The sequence below is a fragment of the Corvus hawaiiensis genome, chromosome 1, assembly GCF_020740725.1.
Source record: "Corvus hawaiiensis isolate bCorHaw1 chromosome 1, bCorHaw1.pri.cur, whole genome shotgun sequence".
Taxonomy (NCBI): Eukaryota; Metazoa; Chordata; class Aves; order Passeriformes; family Corvidae; genus Corvus; species Corvus hawaiiensis.
Genome location: NC_063213.1, coordinates 24,742,317 through 24,762,019, shown reverse-complemented (window position 1 = coordinate 24,762,019; position 19,703 = coordinate 24,742,317).

The following is a 19,703-nucleotide window of genomic DNA, read 5'->3' as shown; positions in this document are numbered from 1 at the left end:
TTTCAATTTTAATGAGCATATTTCAGCAGAACTTCACTCAAACTTAACGTCAGTTAAATGTAACAGAAAGTAAACTGAATGAAACTTAAAAGTTAACATCACTGAAACTGAACAAAAATTAATCTGAATATAACTTAACAAATTAAAAGAGCAGAACTTAAACTGAACGCACTTAAACTTGAAACTTAGCAGCACTTAAACTTGTCAGAAATTAAACTCAACAGAACTTAAGCCTAACAGAACTTAAATCTAACAGAACCTAATCGTAACACAACTGAAATGTAACAGAATTTCAAATTAACAGAACTTAAACCTAACATCACTTAAATTTTACAGAACTTAAAATTAACATCGCTTATATACAACAAAACTAAAGTCAGAGTTGAGAGTGTTCCCTTAAAAGTTACAGACACTACAGAATTTAACTCATTTTGACTCCACTGTTACAAGAAAGCTACTGAAAATTTATCATACAACATTTAAACAACAATGAACAATAAACAACCAATCCGTAAATGAAATAACAGCAACAAGGATTTACTGGAGAGATTATAAAGGTGTGGCAAATACGTTGTTATTTTACATAATTTAGTTGTGAGACTAGCTCATGGTAACTATAAGCATTATTGAAAGTATCCATTCACAGTCAGGACTTTTCAGGTATAAGCACAATTTTGCAGGATTTTCCAATTTGCAGCTGTACTCAAAAAAAAAAAAGACAGCATTGTATGTCTTTCAGTACTTTCCTGATATAAGCTAGGGTCTTGTAAGGTGCAGCTTTACTCAGAAAAATGACAACAGTGTATATATTGGCAAATTGCACTTAAAACCTGCTCAGTTCGCAGATGGTCAGACGGCCTTTCGTGATTGTCAGTACAATAGAATTGACCTCGCACTATTAAAGGTAGTGGGATATGAATACGTAAGGATTAAATACCAAGGACCTAGTCATACAATACTGCCCTGAATTTTGCACATTTAACTCTCTTAGGTCAGTGGGTGTATAAAGCTGACACGTCTACATAAACAACCACAAAGCCATGGTTTCAGACGATTCTGAAGGAGTGTGCTTCTGTTTATTCCACTCTTTTCCTGTCTTCATAGGAATAGAGAATATTAGAAACTCAGCCACTGATCAGCTAACACATACTCATTGGGCAAGTCTGTTTTGTAAGGTGGTGTCACTTGTTGTCAATCTTCTGGTCCATCACAGCACTTAAATGGTTTTGATATCAAGTCCAATTTCAATTTATAAGTGGAAAGGAAGAATAGCTACATTTGAATCACTAAACAGCTGTACCTATTTGAAAAGATGTCACATGTTTGTTCATGGCAAAATATTCACAATAAAATTACCTTATGAAAACTGTGGGGCAAAAAAAGCAACCGAAGTGGTAAACCTAGCAGAATTCCACCTGTCTTTACAGTGGGGAGTCATGAGGCAATTATATCCATAACTCAAATAGCTTCTGCAGATAACATTGATGGGAGAGTGAGGAAAGGAATGCTTGATTTATGAGTGGCTAAACTTACCATGGGCCTCACCCAGCTAATTGCTCCCATGCAAATCATTCAAGGTTTTGACATCAGGCTTTGGAGTTAGTTGCTGAGGGGATGCATAATGATAATTTATGCTCTGAGTGCACCAAGATTGTAAATATTTTTCCAGGTATAAAAGTTTCTAATTTTTGTGGTAACAGCTAGCATCATTGTACCTGAGCAAAGAATCAGTATTAATTCAGTCCAATTCGACTTTTTAAAATCAAAATTCTTAGAAAGGCAGTATACATCTTACATGACAAGTTGTACCAATCATACAATATATAAGCATTTCTGTTGAAGAATTTTGGACCTTGCAAAGCAGCCTCAAAGGAAGGAATTACATAATTCTACTGGCATGCAGAAAGACACTACATTCATACAGCTAGCCTTGAATCTCTCCAGTAAGCAATCCTGTCAGAACCTACAGCTTACTGAAAATAAAAAGTTACTTTTAACTAAAGCCAAAAATGTTCTTGAGATGCAGTAAAACGTATTTTTTAACATGAGTAATTTGCATTTGTAAAGACACTGACTGAGTTAAGGACAAATTAAGTGTTTCCCAGAAGCTCAGAACGAGACAGAAGTTTTCCTAACTATGAAACGTAATGTAAATATATGGTCTTCTTGTAGGTTACTTTATCTCTTCACTTCCAAGTAGCTCTTGGCGAGGGGGGGCCATGTAGCCTGCAGAGTCCAGGGGGCCCAGAAAGGGGGGTAGGGCCTGTCTCATTGGTAGCTTTCCTAGCAGTCCCTGTCTCAGATATGCGCAGGAGTTTTTTTAACGTCAAAGCCGTTTTCATTTAGGAAACAGTTACAGGGTTTTTTAACCCATAATGAAAGTTGCTCCAATGTGGAGAATGTGCTGCAATATCTTTAAGCTGCACCCACTCTCCCAGGACACCTCCGCAGTCCCAGGATACTCACAGTCTCATGGTTCTTCATCCTGTGAATACCACTGATCTAACCTTATAGGCTGTGCCAGCATCTTGCTCTCTGCCGGATTGTGGTCTGCAAAAAAGTCCCCTGTCATCGTAGCAGGGTCTGAGTTTTGCTCTCTGCCCACAGAGTCCCCATGTCTATGTTCCCAGTTGCTCACCTTGGGTCAGGCGACTTTTTCTGCTTTTGTAAATCATCCGGACTTCTAGGTTCTCACTCTCCGCCTTATAGTGCTAGGCTGCACTCCACCATCGGTGCTCTCAGGTCCGCAGTCACGACCCTATCATGTCGGGGTCACTATTTGATGGTGGACACAAAAGACTGACACTGAAGATGGTGGCAAGCATCAGCACGTAATTACAAAAATCTGGCCTTTTTAAGCACTTAGCCGGTTATTTGTTTACATAGTTTTAAAGCATAATAAGCATAATTCAACCAACCACCATACACCATGATGTGAGCACATGATTTTACATGGCAACAAGGCCTTCATTTTATAAGGTTTTACCTACTGTCTTGGTTTGAAAGACAGGTGTCTGCTAAGGAAGGCAGGAGCCTCCCTTGGAATGGCAGATGCGACCCCCCTTCTCTCTGAGTTATTGTGATTTTGAAATCAGGGGGCTTTTAGGCAAAGATGTGGGAAATAGGAATAACAGTTCTTTACTATTATATATCTATATGTGTATAACAAGTCAAACAAACAATAACTATGGCAGTAACAGCAAACAATCACAAACCCAGTCCCGGCCTTCTCGGCTGTCAGGCCCTTTCCCCTCGGGTGCAGTTCCGCTCGCAGCCGGCAGGGGCGCTGGCGGCTCCCGGTGAGCAGGGCAGGTGCGATGGTTCCCCCGCGGCTGCAGGGGGCGCTCCAGAGCGAGCTCGGGGAGCACGCGGCACCGGTGGCCTGGGATCCCGGGAAGGGATGGGACAAAGGCTCCACAAACCCCCTGGGCAGCCAATCCCGGTGTCCGGCCGGACCCTCAGGAACAGCAGGCTGGAACGGCAGGCTGGAACGGCAGGGACGAGCACAAATCCCAGGTGGCAGATGAGATGTGTCCAAACTGTGGAGCTGTGGTGGGAACCTCCTGGAGGTCTGGGCAGGCAGAGTGAGCACGGCTACAACATAGCAAAGGCTCAAAGCAACGGCAGGGGCAGGGCAGCCACGGCCCAGCTCCCAGCAGGGCAGGGAAGGTGGGCTTGGGATCCCAGAGTTTCTCTGGCAGAAGGAAAAGCAGCCGACGAAACAGCCTCCCTCTCCATCCAAACGCTGGGGACTGACTGTCCGCACACCCAGGTGAAACAGAAGAGTAGCCAGATGCTCCCACCCCCATAGCCAGCTCTTTTGTTTTCCTTAAGCACTCAGTAATTTGTCCCCCTGGCGACACATATGGGGAAAATTCCTTTAACAGAAAAAAACCCCAAGACAACTCCTAAAACCCCAACACCATACACCACAGCAGGGCTCCATCATGCATAACGCTTATTTGGGAACACAGACTGCATAACTCCAAATGTCCTTCCTTCTTCTTTTCCCTGAGAGGAACATGATGCTGTATGATATGGATATCCCTTTGGTCAGTTGGCATCAGCTGCCCCAGCTGTGTCCCTACCAATTTCTTGTGCACCCCCAGCATATTTGCTGGTGGGGCAGTGTGAGAGTAATGTCTTGACACTGTGGAAGTGCTGCTCAGCAATAACAAAAACATTGCTGTGTTACCAACACTGTTCTAGTCACAAATCCAGAACATAGCACCCTTTGAGCTACTATGAAGAAAACTAATTCTATCACAGCCAAAACCAATGTAGCCTGCTGTTTCTTGATAGCCCAACAATTAGTGTGAATGACCAGATATTTTCGGTTCTTTTTTTTCTGGTTACTGTCTTCGTTAATGCTAATCAATCAGGGTTTATATCTGTGTGTTTGCTGCCTTCATTTTCTTTTTAACATCACGTTTAAGATGTGATCAATCAGATAACCATGGAATAAATATTCTAACACTCTCACACAGATGTCTCATAAAATACTCCCATGACGTTTGTGTCCCTTGCTGTCCCTTCACGTTTTTGGTTTCATCCTCTTACCCTTTTTTCGCATGGTGTGGAAACTTACCTCTAACCTTGTTTTTCTTGCTTTTTGGTTACACACTACATTACTGATCCTTATTTTTATCCTGTATTTGAAAAAGCCTTTGCATATAATCTTATTTTCTTAATGTCACAGCAATGAAAAAAGAATGACATTTTGATTAGAAAAATAAAACAATAGAGGGTGCTAAAGAGCTGTGGAAAAATGTATTACTCTGCATTCCTAAGAAAAAGCTGGGAACAAGCAATGGACCACAGTTAACCCTTGTGAGAGGGTGTGATTATTTTATTGTTTTTTATAAATGACAATTATCAAATAGGCAGGTTGCCAGTGACTAAATGTAAGACAAATTATTTCAACACTATATGCTATGGAAAAATATTATTTCTAGAGCAAGCATCATGAATGACACAGTTCAAATCATTTAGGCATAGACTCTGAGGTATGTTGCACTCAGATTAGGTGGCTAAATAGCTTATGTGATCTGGACTTAAATATCTCTATGCTTCAGTTCTTCATATGTAAAACAAGAACCTTTCTGCTATATGTCTGGGTGCAATATGTGGCAAATAAATGCATGAAGGGTTTCCAGTGCACTTGGCTTCTCTGATAGAAGCTTAAATTTAAATTCTAGCCTTCTTATTAATGCAGGGACATCTTTTTGTCAGGGAAAGAAACTATGTTAGTGTGTGTGGGCTGGTACCATAAATGTTAGGTGTAGGAACCCAGAGTGTCTTTGTTTAGACTGGTAGGATGCATGTGTTCAACTCTTAGTTATGTAATAATTAATCTTCCACTTTGTGATGACATGACAATTTGAAGCACAATTCATTGCAGTTCACTAAAGGAATGTTGGACTTCCCCACTTTTCGTACCAGGTCATTGGCTAATTAGTTGGGTTTTCTTAACACTTAACAGATTTATATTTTATGAACTTTAATGATTTACTGTCATGTCATCATAACTATAGAAGAAGCCAAATTGGAGATGATTGCCTTATACAATGGGATAACTGGCTGAATAAATGAAGCGAGAGCAGTGAATGTGGTCTTCTTGGGCTTCAGACAGGCTTTTGACACTGTCTGCCATGACATCCTGATAGGCAAGCTCAGGAAGTGTGAGCCAGATGAACAGATGGTGGACTGAGAACAGGCTGTATGGCAGGTCTCAGAGGGTTGTGATCAGTGGCACAGGGTCTAGTTGGAGGCCTGTGGTGTCCCCCAGGTGTAGGTACTGGATCCAGAAGTGGCCAATACTTCTGCCATTCAGAAGAATCTCAACAGGTTGGAGACTTGGTCAGAGATGAGCCTTCTGAAAATCATCAAAGGCAAGAGCAGGGTCCTGCACTTGGGAAGAAAGAACTGCATACACCAGTATAGGCTGGTGGCTGGCCTGCTCTGAAGCAGCTCTGGAGAAGGGGGTCATGGTGTGCAACAAGCTGTCTATTAGCCAGCAGTGTGCCCTTGTGGCAGAGAGCCACTGGTATCTTGGGTTGCATTAGGGAGTGTGGCCAGAAGGTCATGAGAGGTGGTCCTGCTGCCCTAATCAGCCCTGGTGAGTCTGCATCTGGAGTGCTGTGACCTGGACTCCTCTGTACAAGGGAGACATGGAGCTCCTGGAGCAAGTCCAGAGGAAGGCAACAAAAATGATGAGGGTACTGGAGCACCTAAGTCATGAGGAGAGCCTGAGGGAGCTGGGACTGTTTAGCCTGGAGGAGAGAGGACTGAAAGGGGATCTTATCAGTGTCTGAAGTATTTGAAGGGAGGACATCAAGAGGTAGGACATCAAGGTTCTTCTTGGTGATGAGCAATAGGATGAGAGGCAATAGGCAGAAATTGAAGCACGGGAAGTTTCACCTGAACATGGAAGGAACTTCTTTACTGTGCAGGTGACTGAGCACTGGAATAGGTTGTCCAGAGAGGTGGTGGAGACTGCTTCCCTGGGGATATTCAAAAATCATCTGGACATACTCCTGATTAACATGCTCTAGGGAAACCCTATGTGAGCAGGGAGATTGAGCTAGGTGTCCCACTGTGGTCTCTTCCAACCTTACCCATTCTGTGATTCTGTGATCCCTGCAAAGCTTGTCTTCCCCAGAGGTCATTCAGATTTGTGGAGTCAGAGATTCAAGAGCATTTTGGACAGGAAGGATGCATTCAGTAGTGTAGAAGTAGACCTGGAGCACATGCAACATGTACTTTGCTTCATTCTAGTCTGCAGATACCTTTTTTCCAACCATACTTGGGGAAAATATTTAAGGAAGTAGAGATAAGGAAGACCATTGTGGTTCATTAAATCTCCACCATGGAGTGTGTCAGTCATGACGGTTCCAAGTCTTTCCAGAAATAATTCTCAGAATATTCTCTTCTTGGCCTGCTTCATGTACTGCATCTGACTGAATCAGGGGGAGGGGAAAGCAGAGGTTAAATGATTTGCTAAGAAGCTGTTTGTTGAAAGCAATGCATACAGCTTGCTCAACACTTACTGTGCCTACCAAAGCAGGATGAGAAGATGTAAGACTATTGATAAGGGGAAGGAATCTTGACCAGAGATCCTGTTTTCAAACCTAAAAGTAACTTAAACCAGCCTTGAAGTTTGGACTTGGGCCAGGGACATAAAGAGCATGCACAGGGAAGCAAGGTGAAAAGTTCAGAATGAGGAAGACACTTTACTTCATCTGATGAGGATTCTTCCTTCATCCTGGAGACCCCTGCCCATGACCACCAGACAACACTGTGCAAACGCAACGCAGATGTAAATGACTTTTGGGCTCATTGTAATATGAGGCGAGGCTAGGCGGGGCTAGGCAATGAATATGTATGGTGTATTGGGAAACTTAATGAATATGGAGTTTGTAACCTGATATATACCAAGCTGAATGCAGCTGTCCGGCAGGCATGACTTCGGAGGAATTATCCCCCATGCGTCCCAGTGCTGGAATAAACATACCTACTTTACTACTTATTCCAGTAGTGGAGTCTTTTCCACATATCACTGTGAAGGTAGGAGCCTATGAAGCAGTTCTAGTGGTAGATGGGAATTCTTGGCACACAAGGAGTTAGCTCCACCACCTGCTGCTTCCTCCTTCTGCCTGCTGGACTCTACTCGTGTTGGTGCTTCTGTCTTCCATACTGCAGCTGTGGGGTTGGGGGGAGAATCTGGCACCCACGTGGGGTGGCCCAGCCCCAGGGACCTTCTTAAGTGTTTGCTGCCTATAGAATTCGCAAACTTCACTCTGAAACCGTTTCTAATTGTGATATGCAATTTTTCTGAGTTGCTACGCTTGCAAGCCCAGAAACTTACCTGAAGCAACTCCCTCAAAAGCAGAGCCTCAACCTTCAGAAACGCTGCCAGGCAACAGAGTGAGATGCCTGGGAGACCCGACTTTAAAGTGCTTGCGGCAGCCCTTCCCTCCTACCCCCGTTTCTGTTTTCTGGCTGCAGGGTCTTAAAGAGACACTAACGATTTTGGGCACAGATAGATATGGAATATAATAACATTTTGGGTTACCCACAACAGTATGATACTGGTTTGGGGAAGTTCTTGAGGCAGTATGCCGTTGACTATCTACACTCATCTACATCTAATCACTTAGATGCTAACACTTAAATCCTTTTTACGGTCTGCTCCTCGGGATTTAATTTAGTCCTTGTCATGACATTTCTAGTTTTGAAGGCTGAAAGTCCTTCTTTCTGGAAATCATGAGAGAAGACAACCAGTATTTCCTCCTGCAGAACAAGTGATGGTAGAGGCAAACATTCCCAGCTATGTCAGTCTTGTAGCTTAACCTCCATCCAGATTGACTAATGAGTAAACAGCAAATGCCCCAGCCCTTTCCACACAGACAATCCACAGGATTTTTATTACTGTCAGTGATGACAAATTTAGCTGCATTGCATTCCTAAAGTGGGTAGTAATATATTGAAGCCCTTCTTCAACGTAATTAATTAAATTAGCTAATTACAGGAGAAGAAGAGCTAAGAACCAAAAAAACTAGTGTAGGCAGGAGGAATGCTATCCTGAAATGTAGAAATGTTTTTGTGGCTCTCAGTGTCAGTTCAGTAAAGAGGAGGTAAGTCTAACAGGTTTAAGACACTCTAGGAGAAAGTTTTCTAATTCTTTTGGCAGCAACACCTGTTTCTATTCTCATAGGAAATAGAGCAACCATCTACACATGCCAGTAGCTAAAACACTTTAAAAGGCAGTACTATTGCAACACACTGCCCCCGAAGACCCTGTTCTGTTGCAGGCAGAAAACTCTTTTTTTTCCTCAGATAGTCTTCAGACAAGGTTCTGTCTTTAAATATTATTTGACTGTTGTTAGAATAATATGGGCAAAGAACAGTACCATCTCCTAGATGGAAATCTCTTTACTAATTTGATTTAGTACTGGAAATGCTGTACTTCTTATTAAGAAGAACAAGCTCCTTTGTAACTGTCTTATTTGGGTTATAATTCTCCTCTTTCCAATCTGCCTTTTTGGAATTGTATTATGGTCTGCTCTTACACCAGCTTGGGCTCTAATTGTCTCATAGTTCAAGTAATGTTAAATCAGCTCTGGGACTGGTTGGGTGAATTCCAAGAAAAATTTAAGCTGCCGCAGCTGATTTTGATCCTTTCAATATGGAACCTTTGGCTGATCTGGAATTGTACCAATAACCCAGTCTGATGGTAAAGGTATCCTGTTCTAAGCTAAGAGGGACCAATCTGATTTTTATTTATACCTCAACATATGCTATAGATGAGGTGAAAAATTACTCTAGGGGCCGTACACGTGCTGGGAGCTCTCTCCCCAGGGAGGCTTCTCCTGGCAGCCAATCTGGGCAGAGAAAGCTTCCACGACTGGGCTAAAAGTGACCTCCCACTTGCTGGTGGGACAGATGCCCAGATGCCTGGGAAAAAAATGCCCAGGAAATCGGGCTGTGGGAGGAACCTTAACACATAAAAGCAGTTAACTGCAACACAACTGGCACCATTTTTCTTTGGGTTTCTTGGAGCAAGTGGGGAGTCACACAGAGGGTCAGCTTCGCCCTCCTCTCCCCCTCGCCATACTGCTTCCCTGTCTGCACCTGTCCTGCACCTGCCGCTTCCCTGAGGCAGCTCGTCACCACGAGAACCTAGTGCTCTCGTGCTCCGCTGTTTCCCCGACGGAGCAGATGTTGCCTGCACCCAGCCGGAAGGCATTGCTGCCGCCATGTTTCCTGTGTTGCCTGCAGCACCGGCCCGCAGCAGCCTGCGTTGTTTGCTGATGCTGGAGACATGCCGCCGCTCTTGCTTGGAAATTGCGCCCGGCCACTCACAAGAGCTGTGCAGACTCATCACTGCTTGCAACACACACGCTCCATCTGCTAAGTTGATGCTAGGTGCCTGGGGTACAGAGGTAACAATCTGTCCCTGTCTTCTGTTTCTTTCTCCATCTCTCTTTCTCCCTCTCTGCTCTCTTTTCTATCCCCCTTCAGTAGGAACACTGAAAGGGTTAAAATCATTGTACTTGGGAATGCTTGGGTATACTGAGGCTAGAATAAGATACATTGTAACCAATGTAGAAGCTAGCTGAATAACTTGGCAGAAGATAGGGAACAAAAGCTTGCTAGATCCAGTGAAGAAAATGCTGAAACAGCTAGCAAGAGACTGCGCGTGAGGAGAAAAGAAAGGTGAAAAGTGCAAAGCAAGGAAGACGTTTGGCCTTCATCAAAACGACCACCAAGCCCTCCTCAGCACAACCACCAGGGAGCACTGCGCCTGCGCTCTGCGTATGCTAATGATATTAACGAGTTCTAAGAAATAATTTGCATAACCACACCTTTTTCTAGCAAAAAAGATGAATATGCATAAGTTGACCATATATTGTAAACTGACGTGTGCCTGGGGTGTGTGCGTGTTTGGAGGAGCGATCCTCCCACACCCAGAGCGCTGAATAAAGCAAATACCCACTTCTTGGACTTTGTCTCGGAAGTGTCTCTTGGCCTGGTTTGGGGCAAATCAACACTTACCCCTCTTTATCAATAAGCAGTTCTCATATATAATATTGCCACGTTTGCACTTTATTTTCATCTGAGAAATCTATCAAAAAGAATCCTCCCCGACTCCCCCTTTTACAGCTGGACGGGACATAAATCCAAAGTAAAACTTGGATTTTGATCTTGAGTGGTAATGAGGGGGGCCATTACCTAGTCTGGACTTGACCTTTTGGCCTCTGTTTTCCACCAGAGGCTTTGCATCCGGCCTACAGCATTTTACCCTCACTGCTGCACTAAAGGCTTTATGTTTTAGCACAACACAAATCAGTTTCATAAAACTTAGTCTTTGTGCTCTAGAGCATCAGTCAGCAACCTATTTTAACCAAATAGGACTGCATGATAGATCATTTGTTAAAATAAATAGAAAAACAAAAGCTAACTCTATACATCGTATATTTTGGTGTTACAGAAAAATACTTTCATATACCTATAAAATAGGTTTCAAATATCTATAAAATATAGTGATATTTAGAAAAGAGCACTATTAATTTTTTGACTAAGAGTGGCTGAGAAATAATTTTTTTCTTAAAACAAAGCTCTTTCCAGAAGTATTACTAATACAGTTATGATACCTGGTCTTCCAAAATGCCAATGGAGTGCTGTGATGCTCTTAACATATGTAATTACACAGAAAAATTTGTCTGCTTCTTTGGATCAGGAAGCTGATCTTGAAATGAATCTCCTGGTAGTCTGGTTTTACAGGGCTTCAGCTCACATTGTGGAGTGGCCTTTCAGCATATCAACTGGATTCCTTATGGATGAAACTAAGTAAGAAGGCATGAGCTTCAATCACAATTGGGACTTGGTCTTTGGGACCCTGCTGAGGCTAGTCCAAGAGTGGGATAATGCCTGGTCCCAAAATGCAACATATCAAAAACAGTGCTGTCAGGATGCCAGGTTCCCAACACCAGTGATTACATTGGTCATATCTGTCTGCTAAGACAGATGTAGGCTAGGGAACCACTTTGTAGTAGACAGCAAGGGTTTGCTATGGTTTCTCTGTATGCTATGAGTCCTGTAACAAGGCAGCATCTTTGAAGAAAATTGCATCCACAGTCAATTCTGTAAGCATGCTTTACATCTGAAAGAGAGGCAAATTGTTTCTGAAATGCTGAGTTTAACAAATGGCAAACCTTTTGGTAATTGCACTGTGACTCTAAGTGTGGAAGGGTACTAAACATATAGCTCATGTCTTTGCCCTTATTTAATTTTCAATGTCAGACTAAGATGTTTTATAGAAAATCCCCATCCTATTTACTGCACATCAGTTTTCCTTCCGAGCAGTGTTTGAATTATTTCACCATATCATTTTTTTCTTTTTGCTTAAAACAGTTGTCAGCTGGGCACAAGTCAAGTCTTCTTCATTTTATGACTCTGACTTGTGCCCAGAATTATTCCAGCCCTCAACAGATTGAAAAAAATATCCCTGCTTATCCTAATATCGGCTTATTATAAAGAGATGGGGAAATTCTTGACAATATGACAAATTGACAATATGCAAATTTCTTTTTGTTTTTCCAGTGAGGACTATTAAAAGCACGTACAGGACATTTTTTGATTACTTGCCTCAAACAGGACCACTCACAACTACTTAGGTTTCCTGGGATAACCCAAGATGTTATTGTATTCCATATCTATCTGTACCCAAAAATTATTAGTGTCTCTTTAAGGTCCAAAGGCGCAGCCAGAAACAGAATCGTGAGGTCAGGGAGGGGTACCATAGGCTTTTGAAAGCTTTTCTGGCAGGCAGTTCGGTCTCTTTTGCTGCATGATTTTTGCCTCACTGCTTCTTGGTTTTTGCTTGACCAGAGCTCTCTCTCTCTGTCCACTTGGTTTGGCTCTTGGTTTCTTGCTATAGAGCTGAGGCAGCATGGCAGAGGCTTTTCCTTTTTGGGTTCTCCTTTCAGTTTTTCAGGTTTTTTTCTTGTCTCAGAGAGGCTGTCTTGGGGTGAATTCTACAGGGCCCTGCCTGTTGCCACCGTGCCAAATGGGACAGCTTTCGCCCCAGCCCAATCCGCTCCAAACTCGCCAGTGGCACCTGGCCGAGTCAAGAAGACTGTGGAGTTGCTCCAGCCCAACCACCCTGGCTTGACTGCTCCTGTTATCTCCTGCTGCAAGAAAGGTGAACTCCCTCCATGGGTTCTGGCCCTGACTGAGTTTCCAGACACTGTCAGAGCATGCCAGCTGCCTTTCTCAGCAAAGCTCTGCTGCCAGAGAGATAAGCAGCAGGGGGAAGACTTGACACCACCTTTCCTTTTTTTCCTTCTAACCCTATGCTTGGTTGCAGAGTGGCATCTTGGGGGAGGGTGTTCCTGGCATTTTTGGTTTCTTTTTGTTCTGGGCAGCCTGCAAGATTTAGCAGTTTTTTATCTGATAGTTACTTGCTATTATTTCTTGCCTATTGCTGTTCTCCTTGTTAGTAAGCTGTTATTTTTTCAGTTATATCTACTTGTATTCATTCCTTATTGGTGAAGAGGGATTGGTTGAGCCTGTAAAGGGAGGCAACTCATTCCAGCATGTTCTCATTTAAATTGTCTCAAATCAAGACAGTAGAGAGTGTAGTTTTTAACAGAAAAAGAATGTGTTTTCCCCCTCCTAATTCTCAAATTCTCATTTTTCGTTGTCTCTCTCCACATGGACAATGGCGAATGCACCAGTGGAAGGGATGGAAGAAAGGCTTTCTTTACAAACCCCAAGTCACAGTCAATCCCGGTGCCCCTCTGGATAGTGAAAGGAGCTGTAGCAGGAACCTCAGAAGCAGCAACCTGCAACAGCAGGGGCTGGCTCACCCCCTGAGAGATGAACAAAAGGTTGCAGAGACTCCGAGTTGCGCCTGTAGCTGCCGGGTGTCCGGGTGTTGGGTTACAGTGTAGCAAGGTGCCCTGAAGCAGCAGCTGAGAACAGCAAGGTTGGGCAGGGAATTGCTCCCCCGGGTAGCTCACCGGCGATGGCTGGTCCCTGGGTCTGGGCTGTGTGGAGAGCAGGGGCAGCCCCTGGTGGGGAACAAGAGTGTTCCCGGGTTGTGGCTCTGGGCTTCCCAACAGCAGAGAAGCAAGCTAGTGAGCCCAGTCACAGTGCTGAAGGAAAAAGAAACAAAGCGGCAAAACTCACAAAGCAACAGTATCCCTAGTCAGAGACACCAGCAGCCTGGCCAGTTGAAAAGCCTGTCCCAGAAGGAAGGACTTGCCCCCCCAACCTGTCCCCAACTTTCTTCAGAAACCCCGGCCTGGCTCTCACTCATTGCAATACTCCCGGAGCCAGGGTGATTGGGGGTGGGGGGGAAGCAGTGACCACCTTGGACACAGAACAAAAGAAACAAAAAACCTTAAAAATTATATGGGATAAACAACCATCCCAAGACACACTGGCAAGATTTTAGTTAATTAGTTCTTAATTTCTCTACTTTGCCAGCAGCTGTCTAGTACTTTTAAAATTTGTTTTCTGTTTAGAATTGCTTAAACAGCTTTTTTTGCAAACTGGATTTACTTCTTCATGGTCCAGGTATTGGTATTGGACAAACCAACTAGAGGAGTCATGTAAGTGGACCTGCTCACCAGTGCAGATGAGCTCATTAGAGAGATTAAAGTACAGTCCGGGTTATAGCACCCATGCCCAAGTTGAATTTGTTATCTCAAGTAGTAGTGGTCCTGAAGAGCAAACTTCCAGCTGTGTAAGGAATTAGTGGATGAGATCCCCAGGGAAACTGTCCTTAGGGATAGAGGAATTGACCAGGGCTGGCAACTCTTTAAGGCCAGTTTTCTTAGTGTGCAAGAGTTCTCAATCCTTACATGCTGGAAATCAAGCAAGGCAGGCTGGAAAACAGCATGGCTGAGCAAGGATCTGTTCCTCAAACTTAGGAGTAAACAGAAAATGCACAGCCAGTGGAAGCAGTGGCATTTGGCTGGGACTGGCCTTTTTCCCCCCCAAATTAATGTAGCAATTAGAGTTTAGACCACAGTTACTAAGTTACTGTTCACCCATGTCACCTTTGATCCAGTGTTTTCCCAGAGGGCAGGGTCCTCACTGAAGAGACACCGACTTAAGGAATAAGTATAATTTATTATAGTGAAAAACTGCTAAGAATTACAGTTCTGCTAATTAGAAGTCAGAATTACAGAATTACTGCTAATAAACTAAACAGTGTATCTAATCATTACTATTAAAGATTGCCTACAGTGATTAAGAAAGATACATCACCAGTTACTCTAGTACTTTAGCATCATCCAGGTCTGCACAACAGCTGGGGGAAGATCTTGTCTCAGTGAAGGACTGGAGAACCATGCCCAACAACTGGGAAATCCTGCAAGTGCCACCTGAAAGCAATGAGGCTTCCAACCTTGCTGTGAGAGGGTCCCATTTTTATAGTGTTGAATAAACAAGCTACAATAACATCTAGTGCATGAACGTCTGGTTTAATCTTCCTATTGGGTTTTTCCCAAAGCCTGGCCAGGCCTCAAGGAGGAACCAAGGAAGTTGTGTTTGTTCCTACCTCCCCAAACAAAGCCAGATGTGGCCTTGTCTGGTTTCTAAATACAGAAAAGTGAATACATGTTTTGCCAATGAGCGGATACATTTATCACATTGCTAATAATACTTAGTTAATGAGCAGATACTTACAACATTTGGTTGGAAGGTTCATCTAGAGGTCAGCTTTGGCTCAGGGCTTGTTGTTCAGGCCTTAGCACTTCACCTAGTCATGCCAAAGGACTAAATTTTCCTCTCTCAAATTTAGCTCTCTAACTGCCTAAGTGAACACTTTGGCCAGTGTCTCAGTTTGAAAGACACGTATCTGCCAAGGAAGGCAGGAACCTCCCTTGGAATGGAGAATATGACCCCCCTCCCTCTGAATTATTATAACATTGAAATTAAGGGGGCTTTCAGGCAAAGATATGGGAAAAGGAATAACAGTTCTTTACTAATACGTATGTGTATAACATGGCAAACAACAACAATGGCAACAACAACAAACAAAAGAAAGAATAAACCAGAAAACCCAATAAACAGTCTCTTCCGGCTCTTTAAGCAATTTCCCCTTTGGTGTAGTGATCATCACAGCCGGCAGCGGTGCCGGTGGGCTCCCAGTGGGCAGGGCAGGTGTGATGACTCCCCCTCGGCTGCAGGGGGTGCTCTGGTGCGAGCTTGGAGACCACGTGGTTAATGGTGGCTTGGCTGAGATGGGAAGGGATAGGAAAAAGGCTTGCTTTACAAATCCCTAGGGGCAGTCGATCCCGGTGCCCCAGGAGGACCCTTGGAAGCAGCAAGCTGGAACAGCAGGATTGAGCAAAATTCCGGGGGGCTGGAAACTCTGCAGCTGCAGCTGGAACCATCCCGTCAGACAGGGGTTGCAATGCCTACAATGTAGCAAAAAACTTGGGGCAGTGGCAGCTGAACAGCAGGGGAGCTGACCAGCAACAGCCCGCTCCCTAACAGGGCAGAGACAGAGACACTCCCTGGGAGGGGAAAAGGGGCTCGGTGATCCCAGGGTTTCCCCAAAGGCACCCCAGCAGATGGTGAAGGGTCCTTTGTTCCGTGAGGTAGGGTGTTAATAAGGTCCCAGTGTCATCGCCACTCTTAGGAGCACAGCTCCCCTCATGGTAGAAGGCAGCAGAAGACAGAACCCCGCAGTGGCGGTGAATTCTTCCCACAGTGTCCACAGCCTCCTTCCCCTCCGAATGCCGAGAGAGCTGGCAGCTGCCCCAGCCCCTTTTTTCCCAGCCCAGTTCTCGGGATATCTCTGCCCCTCTGAGAGAAACCGTCAGATAAGAGAAGTGCAGCCAGATGCCCTCCTCCCCTGAGCTTGGCAGCTTCTTTTGTCTCTCTTAAGTACCTGGTCATTCTTGTTCCTTAGCAACAAAATGAAGGAAAATGCCCTAAGAGGAAAAAAAAAAAAAAAAAAAACCGAAAGGAAAAACCCTAACCTCCAACAGCCAGGAACTGAAAAACAGTGTCTATATTAATAGGTTTGATTTCACTGCAGGATGATTAAAGTGAAATTGGATTAGAAAGAGGAGTCAGCAAAGCAGAAGTACTTTTCATCATTAGAAAGCATTTCAAAAATAATTCCTTGTATGCTTCCTCCACAACAGGGCTCTCCCAAATTTAGTGATATGTTGGAATTGTAAAAAGAAGAGAGGCCCGGGCTCCGGCGGGGGGAGAAATGCAGTCCAAACCAGTATGGTTGATAAGAGCAAAACTCCGTTTATTAGCAATCCAGAGGCACTTAAATAGTATACCAGCTTGTTAACTCTTAAGTGGCTTAAAACTTATCAAAGCGAATTTCTACTTCTACATAATTGGACTTACATTGGCAAGCTTCTACAGTTATGTTATGATTAAAAGAATTCAAAGTTCACCTCCCTTCTCTCCCGGTTAGCACATCTTATCAGTACAGCTGCATCATTTCAGAACTCCCTCTTTGTTTCTCAGGCTTGGTTCTCACACAAGAATTTTCTCATGGAGAGTCTTTCTCACACAGGCCTTTTGCTTGCAGGCTCTTGCTACAGTTCTTTTATTGATCCCATAATTCTATGAATGATCCATGTCTCTGATCCTTTAATAATTCCCAAGAGTGATATGCTTACATTTCCAAAGGTAAGGGGAAAACAGTGGAAAAAAAAAGACTTTTCTAACACTTAAATAGTATCTCTGAATACATGTAATGCAAAAGAACGCTCTCACCCCAAAATTCCGCTCTATTTGTCTTTTTTTCAGTATCTTTATTTTCAGCACATACAAGAATTTAAATCCTTGACACAGACTTTAGTTTGCATGGTGAAAGATACACAGGAAAAAATAACAGCAAGAGACTTTTTATAACTTGTAGAAAAGCACATGCTGGTTTGCCTGAGCAAACATCCCATGGAATAGTTCATGTACTAAAAATGCCCAAAACAGTGCCAGTGCAGATGACAATAGACTAAGAACACTTCCATGAATGGTAACACTTGACTGCTAAATGTGTGCTGAGATAACACAGTTCTTGTGCTCAAGGCACGAGCTCTGGTGAGCCCCTGGTTGTAGAGGAATTCCTTGTGGAACAGGGGCATATGATATCCCAGGAGAGCTTGGGCATCCCAGGGCTGTTGCAGAAGTACCCCCGATGGGGCCTCGGGCTGAAAATAGGCTTGCAAGGCACCTGCTAGCTGGCAGCCTTGAACAGCCTTGGGAAAAGGTATACACTGGTCAGCTCCCCCGCTGCATAGAGGCTTTCTCGTGGGAAAGGGGCGTGAACTTTGCAAAGTATAACTTGGTGTAGGTGTCCTGGCTGCAGTGTATTCTATTACCATCCTCATGAGCTGTTGAAATCAGGTGGGGCAGTGTTTCCTTGCCTCCTCCCCACAGACTATCTTTCTGTTAATGGCCCATCAATGTCCTGCCGCATGACTCAGAGATAACTCCCTCCGGACTATCTTCTGTTAATGAGCCTAATCAACACTTGGCCTCATGACTCATCACCCCATTGTGAGATGCTCCACCCAGAGGGAGGAACCAAGCATCCCATTGTGGATATAATCTGAGACTCTGAACACCAGAGACAACCCCTTTCCCACTGGATTTCCAGAGGACAGGAGCTACATAGCCGCCAGTGGACTTTCTGAGGAGGAGCAGACCCTTTTTCTACAGGATCGCCGCTTCGGGAGGACTGCAGCCACCGTTCTACCAGACTGCTACCACCACCTTGACTAACAGGGACTCAGGTTGTATCCTAACTCTGTCAGTTTAACCCAGTGTTATCCGCCTTTATTTTTTCTTCCCCCCTCCTTTTATTTCCCTATTAAATTGTTATTCTGACTTGGTGTCTCCCACTAGTTTGTTTTCAAACTAGTACAGTAGGTAAACAATAAAACCGGAGCACGATGCTCCAATCATATCGGTGTTTGTGTCGTGTCTCCGGCTGGTTCCCCTGCACCCAGGAACCACCCCCTGCTAAACCTGGCGCCTGAATGGCAGGGACACGAGTGAGTTTTGCTACATGCAGGTTCGCTTAAATGCGGTTAAGACTTTGCCTCATCGTATTATCAGTGCTGAAGCCTGGGGAATTCAGAATGGGTGGCCCCAAAGCCAAGTAAAGCTGGGGGCTAAACCTCAAAGCCGAGTGGCCGGAGACCGCAATTTCGTGCGGCCAAGTGAGTACCCGCAGCAAAGAAGCTATGGATTACGAGGTGGCAACTCGACTCTTAGCTAGTATCCTCTCTAAGAGAGGTGAGATTGTGAAAGACCGAGATCTGAATGTCCTTGTTATGGGGCCCGGGAACATGGATTATTGAGTTACGCTTTGCTTTTGTTTTCTACTGAAGCATTGTTGGAAGTAGGGAACAAATTGTGGCTGTCCATGATTGAGGGTGGAAAGGAAGCTAAAGAAGCTAAAGCTCTCGGCTTAACCTGGAGAGCCGTAACTAACACTCGCGCAGAGATGAAAGCCGAAAGGACAGTGGCCATGGCCGCCATGGAGGCTTTAGGGCGTGGTGGCTCTGGGAAGGGAACAGACGGGGGTCTTATGAAGTGGCGGCTGGGGACCAGGGTGGAGTCCAGGGTTGCACGGTTCTTCGGGCTGGCCGCGGGTAGACCAATTAAGGGCACAGAAGCACCCGTACGTTCATTGCGGGAGTTGCTGGACTCGGTGGGGAAGGAAGTTACCCCTCTGACGTCTGAGGGAGAAATGGCGGTGAAGGCAGAAGCAGAGCCTCCGGATCCAGGGGGCAGGGCACAGGCGGGCAAAGGAGAAATGAGCGGTCCTAGTGCCCGGCCGAAAGCAGCGGCAGAAACGAGCGGTCCTAGCTTCCGGCCAAAAGCGGCAGAGCGCCGCACCCCTCTGCCGGACAGCGGAGCAATGTCTGATGGCGAAGGAGCCTCTATGGCTTTGTCGCCCGCAGAGCCAGAGCCAGCCAGAGCAGCCGGGGGTCAGCCCCAAGAGGAAGAGAAGATGCATGAAGTAACTGAGAGATGATGCATGCAGTAATCAAAAAGCTTGCTGAATTATCTACATGGCAGGATGCGCTGGAGTCCAAGGCTTGTGACATTACAACATCAGCACCATGGTGTCCCGTGGCCCCACTGGTCAAGATAGCCACCAGAACTCCTACGTTCCCGTTGGGAGAATCGGGCACAGTGCCTACAGC